Source organism: Heteronotia binoei, chromosome 20 (assembly GCF_032191835.1).
Source record: "Heteronotia binoei isolate CCM8104 ecotype False Entrance Well chromosome 20, APGP_CSIRO_Hbin_v1, whole genome shotgun sequence".
Lineage (NCBI taxonomy): Eukaryota > Metazoa > Chordata > Lepidosauria > Squamata > Gekkonidae > Heteronotia > Heteronotia binoei.
The window spans coordinates 20,471,898-20,481,986 of record NC_083242.1 but is presented as its reverse complement, the minus strand read 5'-3'; the positions used below and the strand labels follow the sequence as shown (position 1 = coordinate 20,481,986).

The following is a 10,089-nucleotide window of genomic DNA, read 5'->3' as shown; positions in this document are numbered from 1 at the left end:
GATGTTGAACAATACAGGTCCCAGGACAGATCCTTGAGGCACTCCACTTGTCACTCCTCTCCAGGAGGATGAAGAAACATTCACAAGCACTCTTTGGGTGCAATCTGTCAACCAGTTACAGATCCACCTAACTGTAACAGGATCCAAACCACATTTTACCAACTTGTCAACAAGGGTAGTATGTGGAACCTTATCAAAAGCCTTACTGAAATCAAGATAAACAATGTCTACAGCATTCCCCTAATCCAGCAAGGTAGTCACTTTCTCAAAAAAAGAGAGGTTAATCTGACATGACTTGTTCTTGAGAAACCCATGCTGGCTCTTAGTAATCACACCCATTCTTTCTAAATGTTCCAGGACTGACTGTTTGATGATTTCTTCTAAAACTTTTCCAGGTATAGACGTCAAGCTGATGGGTTGGTAGTTACCCGGATCGTCTTTTTTCCCCTTCTTGAAGGTGGGGACAACATTCGCTCACCTCCAATCTTCCAGCACCTCTCTTGTTCTCCAAGAATTCTCAAAAATAACAGCTAGAGGCTCAGAAATTACATCCGCAAGCTCTTTTAGAACCCTTGGATGCAATTCATCTGGCCCTGAGGACTTAGTTTCATTTAAAGAAACTAGGTTTTTATGTACTACCCCTAGGTTGGAACTTCATACCCTTCTTATATGTTCTGTTTTTTGCCATGTTGAGCACCGTTTCCCTCAGAAGAGAAGACTGAGGAAAAGTAGGAATTGAGCAGTTGCGCCCTCTCTTAATTACCTGTTACAGTTTCACTTTCTTGCCCTCGCAATGGGCCTACCATGTCCTTGCTCTTTTTCTAACTCTGAACATTAAAAAAGAACCCTTTTTTGTTGTTTTTAGCATCTTTGGCCAGCCTAAGCTCATATTTAGCTTTAGCTTTCCTAACTTTTTCTCTACAAGCGCTGGTGATTTGTTTATATTAATCCTTGGTTATAAGGCCCTCCTTCCAGTTCCTAAAGGAGTCTTTCTTATTTCTCAAGTCTTTAGAGAGCTGTTTATGGAGCCACTTCGACTTCTTTAGGCTTTTTCCATTTTTTCATCTCATAGGAATCGTCTGTGATTGTGTTTTGAGTATTTTGCTTTTAAGAAACTCCCACCCCTCCTGAACCCTCTTCCTCCTAAGTATCTCTGACCATGGGATTTTACCCAGCATAGTTCTAAGTTTATCAAAGTTTTCCTTTCTGAAGTCCAACCTATAAGTCTGACTACATATAGCTTTTCCCTTCCCTAAAACTGTAAATTCCAAAATCATATGGTCACTACTGCCCAGGGTGCCCACTATTTCCACTTCTTCAATCAATTCTTCCTTGTTGGTGAGAATCAAATCCAAGATAGCAGATCCCCTTGTTTCCTTCTTCACTTTCTGGAAAAGGAAGTTGTCAGCAAGACAAGTCAGGAATCTATTTGACTTTTCATTTTTAGCAGAGTTGGACTTCCAACAGATGTCTAAGTAATTGAAATCTCCCATGATTGCTGTATCCCTTCTCTTGGAGAACTTTGCAATCTGCTGTAGAAGTATCTCATCCAAGTCCTCTGCCTGACTTGGTGGTCTATAGCAGACCCCCACAATAGTATCACTGTTTTTTCTTACTCCTTTTATTTTTACCCTGAGACTCTCAACTGAGCTGCCATGCTCCGATTCACATAGTTCCTCACAAGTATATACCTCCTTCACATATACTGCTATGCCTCCTCCCTTTCTCATTTGCCTGTCCCTTTTAAATAAGTTGTACCCCTGAATCCTAATATTCCAGTTGTGAGTGTCATCCCACCAAGTTTCAGTAAGGCCTATTATGTCATAGTATTAACAAAGTTGAATAGAAATGTTGCCTGTTTTTTATGTCAGTGGCATCTAACAGAAAAACAGCATGGGAGTGCCAACCTGAAAAACAAACGAGGGTGGGAAATATGCCAAAGAACTCTGACAAGATGAAAAGGATCTTTTCAACCATGTGCGAAAGTGTGAAGAAACAAACAAAACCCTTGCGCTGGTTTTATCTACTATGCACATTTTAAAGTGATCCCCCCCATTTCTACAGTGAGTTGTCTCCCCCTGCTCTTGTCTTCCATAAAGCAACACATTTTTTAAAAAAAAAAAAGTAGCCTGAAAAAGCCATTTAAAATGTTGTTAAAGAACTTGTTATGCTAATAGGCTTAAAAATAATTCCCCCCGAGGAAGGCTTGGGCAGTGTTGATTAAGATGTCTTGCATTTGTTGCAGGAATGATATTTTATATTCTAAAGTAGTTCAGCGGAAAGAAAAGCTGAATTGACATATCTATAAACAAGTTATTACTTTAGTGGCAGGATAATTGGCTAGGAAAACTGTATACATTTTCAGATACAGCGCCCTTGGTAGTTAGAGTTTTTTTAGAGGGGAGCACTTCACATGAGAAGGCCAATGGAGTGAGCTTTTTATTTTTATAAAGAAAAGGGAAATAGCACTTACATAAATGTATTACCACTAACTTGAGGTAAAAATCCTTTTTGCAATAGATTGAACAGACTTGTGGCTGAGCACTGAACAAAATTACCCACGTAATGGCCTAGATCCTGGTTTACTTATTAGCAGAGCTTTTTTTCTTGTTGAAAAAGCCAAACAGGAACTCATTTGCATATTAGGCCACACCTCCAGGACTGGGTTCCTGTATGTTCCTGATTAAAAAAAAAAGCCCTGCTTATCAGTATTTAGGCTGGCTAGACTGTGATGGAGGAGCTCCAAGTTCAAATCCCTACATAGCCCCAAAGCTCATTGGGCAACCCTGGAACAGTCTGAGCCAAACCACCCTAACAAAGTAGTTGTGAGGATGAAATTGCGGGGGGGGGGGGGGGGAGAACACAAGGCACGAGCCAGCTGAAATATCGTAGAGCAAGAATAGGCTTCCCAATCCCCAGGTCCCAGAGGGGGATCCCCTGGTTTTACAGGCTTCCCCCCTCCCCCAGCCAGCTGGCCGGCGGGGGAAGCCCCACCCCCACAGCCATCATGCACCACCATGAACGATTCCCATAGGGAATGATGGGGAATTGAGCCGCTGGTATCGGGGGGGCTGTTTTTTGAGATAGATGCACCAAATTTTCAGTATAGCATCTAGTGCCTCTCCCCAAAATACCTCCCAAGTTTCAAAAAGATTGGACTAGGGGGTCCAATTCTATGAGCCCCAAAAGAAGGTGCCCCTATCCTTCATTATTTCCTATGAAAGGAAGGCATTTAAAAAGATGTGCTGCCCCTTTAAATGTGATGTCCAGAACTCCCTTGGAGTTCAGTTATGCTTGTCACACCCTTGCTCTTGGCTCCACCCCAATGTCTCCTGGCTCCACCCCCAAAGTCTCCTGGCTCCACCCCCAAAGTCCCCAGATATTTCTTGAATTGGACTTGGCAACCCTAAGCAAGAATAACCCTGGAACAGAATTTAAATGTCATAATTGATAAATAGGCATAGATAGAATGATACGTCAGATCATAAAGTCTGAAATGGAGCTGGAAAGAATTCCTGGAGCTGGAAAGAATTCAGTAGGGTAAAAGTTTTACAGCTCTTGTGCAATAGTGATAAATTTGGTTCTTTACCCAGCATGTTAAGATATTGAATCAAGGGGTCTTCTGTGTGAGTTTCCTGAGGTGGTAGGCTCAAGTGGGTTTGTCACTGCAAGCGGTGTTGATCAGGGCTTTTCTTGGAGCAGGAATGCACAGGAACACAGTTCCGGCTGGCTTGGTGGTAGGAGGTGTGGCCTAATATGCAAATGAGTTTCTGCTGGCCGTTTCCCACAAAAAAGTCCTGTGTGAAACAATAGTGACATCAGGGGGGTGGCCTAATACGCAAATGAGTTCCTGCTAGCCTAGGCTTTTTCTACCAATACATGTACATAATATTAAAATAACATTAAAATAATTCATTAAAAACAGTACTAAACAATAATATATCCCAAAGCTTTCTTTGTAGCAGGAACTCCTTTGGATATTAGGGCACACCTCTCTGATCTAGCCAATCTTCTTGGAGCTTACAATAGGCCCTGTAAGCTCTTGGAGGATTGGCCACATCAGGGGGCTGTGGCCTAATATGCAAAGGAGTTCCTGCTACAAAAAAGCCCTGTGTCCAAGATGACAGATGCATGTTAATCTCTTAGTATTTCTAAAATAACTAACCAAATCTCTTGTTTATCTAAAATTATTAAAGAAAAAAATTAAAACCTCATCTGTTCAAATCCCCTCTTGCAAGGAGAAAATAAAAGAAGACAAACAGCAGAGGCTCTCTGTCATGCTGGCTGCTTTCCAGACATGGTCAAAGTATTAAAATGAAAAGCAATCCAACAGCAAAACCAAGGCTATGCCCCAGAACACAGGAAAAGAGGAGCGTGAAAACAAAGGGTTGGTTCTACTAAGTCAGTGTCCAGCTGCGCTCTGAAAGATCAACGCCCAGGCTTATGAAACACAGCCGCCACGTCCCAACCTGCAACCAAGGTTCAAACCACCAACGAACACACAATAAAGCCCAGGGCTTTTTTTGTAGCAGGAACTCCTTTGCATATTAGGCCACACCCCCTGATGTAGCCAATCCTCCCAGGGCTTACTGAGGCCCTGTGCTAAGAGCCCTGGAAGCTCCAGGAGGATTGGTGTGGCCTAATATGCAAAGGAGTTCCTGCTCCAAGAAAGCTCCACCCCCTCCTTAAAAGACAGCATCCCATTACAACAGGGTAAACCAGATTTAAAAACTATCCTTAAAAAAACGAGAACTCAAAATAAGATAACAAGAGCTCTTCCCCGGAGCACAGTTTAAGACAACTGCAACGTCCGCCCAGCCTCCCATTGTTTAGTGAATGCCCCATCCATCATTTGTATTGACTCACCCTCTGTAATCTGCCCTGAGCCTAAGTGAGAAAGATTACTATAAGCAGTGTAAATAAACAAAAAGAAAGAAGAAATCTAAAAGCAAACAGGCAGGGCAGGTCTTTGAGGTTTAGAGACTTTAGGATGAGGCATTTTCAATTACTGTGTTCTACTCCTTAGATGTCGATATGTATGTCTATTGTAAATTGCAAGAAGAAGACTGCAGATTTATACCCCGTCCTTCTCTCTGAATCAGAGACACAGAGTGGCTTACAATCTCCTATATCTTCTCCCCCCACGACAGACACCCTGTGAGGTGGGTGGAGCTGAGAGTGCTCTCACAGCAGCTGCCCTTTCAAGGACCACTATGGCTAACCCAAGGCCATTCTAGCAGCTGCAAGTGGAGGAGTGGGGAATCAAACCCAGTTCTCCCAGATAAGAGTCTGCATACTTAACCACCGCGCCAGACTGGCTCTCATGGTCTTATTGTTGTTTTTGACTTGCTTAGAGACTGTGGTGCCTTGTGTTTTGTTAGCTTAATTTACAGAATCAGCATTGCTGTCAGATGACCATCTAGCCTCTGTTTAAAAACCTTCAAAGAAGGAGAACCCACCACCTCCCTGGGAAGCCTGTTCCACGGAGGAACCACTCTGACTGTCAGGAAACTCTTCTTAATGCCGAGCTGGAAACACTTGATTTAATTTCAACCCCTTTGTTCTGGTCTGACCTGCTGGGGCCACAGAAAACAACGCTGCATCATTCTTTATAAGACAGGCCTTCAACTACTTGGCACACTGGCCATGTAATCATGGGAAGGCGGCTCCATTCATGGTGGTACCACCAAAGCAAAAAAAGCCTGCCTCCTGTGACTACCAATCTTACAGTGATGGGCCAGGGCTGCAGGAACTCCTTTGCATATTAGGCCATACGCCCCTGTTGTAGCCAGTACTCCAAGAGCTTTACAGCAGACCTTGTAAGAAGAGCCCTGTAAGCTCTTGGAAGATTGGCTACATCAGGGGGGGTGTAGCTTAATATGCAAAGAAGTTCCTGCTACAAAAAAAAACCCCTGGATGAGACAAGGGCTAGGGCTTTAGGACATAACTGGACAAGTTTCTGTGGGAGCAGGAGGTCTTTCATATACGCTGGCCTTGGGCTTTAAAGATTAGAGGTAGCACTTTGAGTAGATCCAGGAGTGATTCAGAAGTCTGTTTTGAAGACCCAGGGAAACTAGGCTGACTGATCATGCTGAATTTTGCGTAAAAGCTGTAGATACGACTAAAGAGGAAATGCGACAGAAGCTTTCATAGGCCAGATCACACTTCATCAGATACGTGAAGTGTTATACCCAGGGCTTTTTTTTGTGGCAGGAACTCCTTTGCATCTTAGGCCACACACCCCTGACGTAGCCACTCCTCCCGGATCTTACAGTAGGCCCTGTACTAAGATCCCTGTAAGCTCTCTGAGGATTGGCTACATCAGGGGTGTGTGGCCTAATATGCAAAGGAGTTTCTACTACAAAAGAAAGCCCTGGTTATACTCATTTGACAGGCAGGCATATGCAAACAGAAGGGGGGGCATCACAGAAAGAGGCTAATATTCTGGGACATAGATGTGTCACCCCAGAGTCGGAAACGACTGGTGCTTGAACAGGGGACTACCTTTACCTTTTTAGATGTGTTGCATTGCATTGCGTAATGTAAATGGAAACAAGGCCCTGTTGAGAGTGAACAATCCAGTTGGAGAGGGGTAGACCGCTTCTGACCGCTGATGAATGCATACGAAGTGTAAAGTGCTCTGTCATGAGCTGCCCTGCCCCTTCTTTGACCGGGTTGATGCTGCTGATGTCAGATCTGCACCTGAATTCAGACTCATCAGCTTTTCTTGGGAAGTCATCCTTTGAATCCCTGCTGAAGTATTGCAACATCAAAGTTCATTATTTGAACTTCCAGGGAAGTTGAAATGCTTCCACACCGGTTGGCTTCCTTAATATCTGATCAGTGTCCCTTTCGTTCTGTTGCTTGGAGGTGCAAGAGAAAGCGTGACCAAACTTGATTAACATAAGATCCACATAGAATAAACTTCAGATAATTGAGGACGGGCGGGCAGGAAAACAGATGTTGAGAGAGGTGGAAAGAAAGCAACTTTAAATGCATTTTCTAAGCCACCAGCCGCCTGGCTTGGCTTGGAGAAGTGATTTAAAGAGACAAATGCCTTTTCCAAGTCCACCAATGAGGTTGTAATGAAGATCTCTCTTAAAGGGTATTGTGGATTTTAAAAATCTAATTATATATATATGTATGGTGGTTTTGATTTCTGGGCTGCTTGCCAGCTTTTATTCTTCCAGCAGTGTTTTGGTTATGTGTGACCTTGGAAGGAGTTGTTCTAATCTCCTTGTAATTAATGGCCACTCTCAGCTGCACTAGGAAAGTCAGCTTGGTTGATTGTTTCTTCCAGGATGCCCATTGTTGGTTTGTCATTAGCCAGCTGAGGGGGATTTATACTGTTTCCCAAAACCACTTTTTTACTACTGTTTTCTTGGCAAAGAGCCGTCCTGTTTACCGTCCGGTGATTATGGTGTGATGTAAGTGTACTAGTTAGTTATATTTTATAACATTGTTATTTTATTTTCACCAGTCTATTCTGAAACTGCCTGCCAGCTCAATAAATATTTTTGCTTATCTTTGAGTTGTGTTGCCCTGTCTGTCACTGTAAAGAAACACCTTGCTCTGCTTCGGAGTATAGGTTGTTTACAGAGGTGGTGGGGGCCTTGATAGCCACACAATATGTGTGAAAGACCCACATGCACCTCAGTTTGGTCACCCCTGTGCAACAGCATCTGAGAAAAGGGAGTTTCCTTGTTCCGTGTAGGGAGGAAGTCAAAGAGGTTGGGATGAGTGTGAAACAAAGGACGTCTTCAGTGACACTTCAGTTTGTGTAGCAGAGACAAACCTCATGCTTCTGTTGTCTTACTGCCCTTTCCCCATGTTATCCTTGGAGGCTGGCAAAACTGTCTTCCCTTTCATCCCAACTGGCCCACTGTAGCTTTTGGTTCTCCTTCAAACAACTGGGAACCATGATTGAAAACTTAAGGACCATCCCACAGAGAGATGAGCGAATGGTTTGTATTTAATTTTGCATTTTTGTCAGTGATTTCAGTTCTTGGCTTTTGACTGTTGGTTTTGAAGCTAATTTGTGCTGCATATGCATGTTGTACAGGGTGTATATGTATAGCATAGGGTATTTATAGGAGTATTTATTAATGAACAGGTAATAATGAAAAACAGTGCATTTTACAAGAGGAAAGGGAACCCTTAGAACGGTACGCAAAAAGACAGTCATGGGAAGTGAAATTGAAAGGCAAATTTCTAGGTGAGACAATCAGGGATGAGAAAATTAAAATATTCCTTCTTCTCGGAGAAGCCTTCTTTTCATTAATATACAGGGAAGGCCTGGTTCAGGATACTATCTCAGGTGGATATAGGAGATGAGGTCCACCAGCTGTGCAGGGCCTTTTTAGTGGTTACCCCAACACTGTGAAACTTACTTTCTGTTGAGTCTTCTGTTTCTTTTTCTTTGTGTAGATTCCCTCAGCTACAGCTGGCCCCAGTGTAGATCTCTGCAAAAAGTTTGTTGTTGGGTTTTTTTTGTATGGCTTCCATTATGTATTGATTTCATGTCATCATGAGGTTGTCTTCTCAGTCCTTTGGGTAGCCCATCCTTTATTCAAGATACAGTTGTTAATCAGCCTGTTCTTATATCAAGGTAAGGATGCAGAAAACATTTGCATTAAAAAATATCAACTCACTCAGTTCTTTTCAGGAATTGTGTTAAATCCACTGCACTTCTAACTTATTTCTCCCACCCATGCACCCTTAGGCTTCCCATTACACAAATATGCAAAGTTTACCCTGATGAAAGAAGTTTGCTTTCAACTTTTCTGTTCTTGAAGATAGAGGAATGGCTGCCCTGGAGGGATTAGACCACTCACATTGCCATCCTAAATCAACCGCATATAGAAGGATATACCTCTGCCCCTGCAAGGGTTTGAATGCTGTCAGACTAGAGTGCAACCCAAGAGACAAGACATGACTCTCCGATCCTAGACTAAACCAGTTGGCTCAGGAAGAGAAATGGAAGTCACTTGGACAAGAGCCCACCTTGTGATTCCTGAAGGAAAGTTTTGTTTGTTTCTAGTTCTGTAACAGTTAAGGGCTCTTCAGTTCTCCACCCCCCCCTCCCCTCACACCAAACGTTGAAGCTGATTTGCACCGTGTGGCAGAGCTATGCGTATTATGTTCGCTTCTGGATTTAGGCCAATGTGAACTGAGTGCAGAATCCAGAGTCCAGCTGTGAGTTAGCTTCTGTTCCTCTGTGGGAGGCAGAAAAGAAGCTTCTGTGGGAGGCAGAAAAGGAGCAGTGAGCCTATAACAGTCCTTAGGGAAATGGAAATGAAGCACTCTCACTTCTGGATAGTAGTTCTCTTTTATTTTTCTCCGAGGGAAAGTTTTGCAAGAAGGGAAGATGGGTACCACAAGTTGGGGTTTTTTTAATTGTTTGCTTGTTCTCCACCATTTCCTGATTCAAAAGTCTGAATTGTGATGCATTCATTGCTATCCCTTCTTGCACTTCATTGCTGTCCTTTCTTGCACTTTTCACCCCCAAAGTTTACTCTTCCCTCCTCCTCCCCCCGCCATACAGATCAAACATAACTCTGAATTCAAGCTAGAACTCAGTGTGTGACGGGGTGGACAAATACCCCAGTTACATGTCAAGGGAAGGGAAGATTTCATTGGTGGAGAGCATCCCTGGTGTTCGGAGGTGCAGGTTGTTGAATCTCTTGAGGGATCCTCTCTTTGTCCACTGGGCTTGAATTTGAGTTTCCTCCCTCCCTGTAGGTGCTACTAGTTCAACATTCCTTTACAGATGTTGTAAAGAGCCAGTTTGGTGTAGTGCTTAAGTGCGCGGACTCTTATCTGGGAGAACCGGGTTTGATTCCTCACTCCTCCACTTGCAGCTGCAGAGCGGCTCACAATCTCCTTTATCTTCCTCCCCCACAACAGATAGCCAGTGAGGTGGGTGGGGCTGAGAGAGCTCTCCCAGAAGCTGCCCTTTCAAGGACAACTCCTATGAGAGCTGTGGCTGACCCAGGGCCCATACCAGCAGGTGCAGGTGGAGGAGTGGGGAATCAAACCCGGTTCTCCCAGATAAGAGTCTGCAAACTTAACCACTACACCAAACTGGCT

General features: G+C 43.6%; 1 protein-coding gene across 1 annotated transcript in view; it reads left to right on the top strand.

The window, feature by feature from the left end:
• The first annotated feature begins 7,368 nt into the window (after positions 1 to 7,368).
• XYLT1 (xylosyltransferase 1) overlaps positions 7,369 to 10,089 on the top strand; it is a 339,162-nt gene continuing 336,441 nt past the window's right edge. The window contains exon 1 of the mRNA XM_060260787.1: positions 7,369 to 7,427. The gene's annotated coding sequence lies outside the window, so the exon portion shown is untranslated. The remainder of the gene's footprint in view (positions 7,428 to 10,089) is intronic.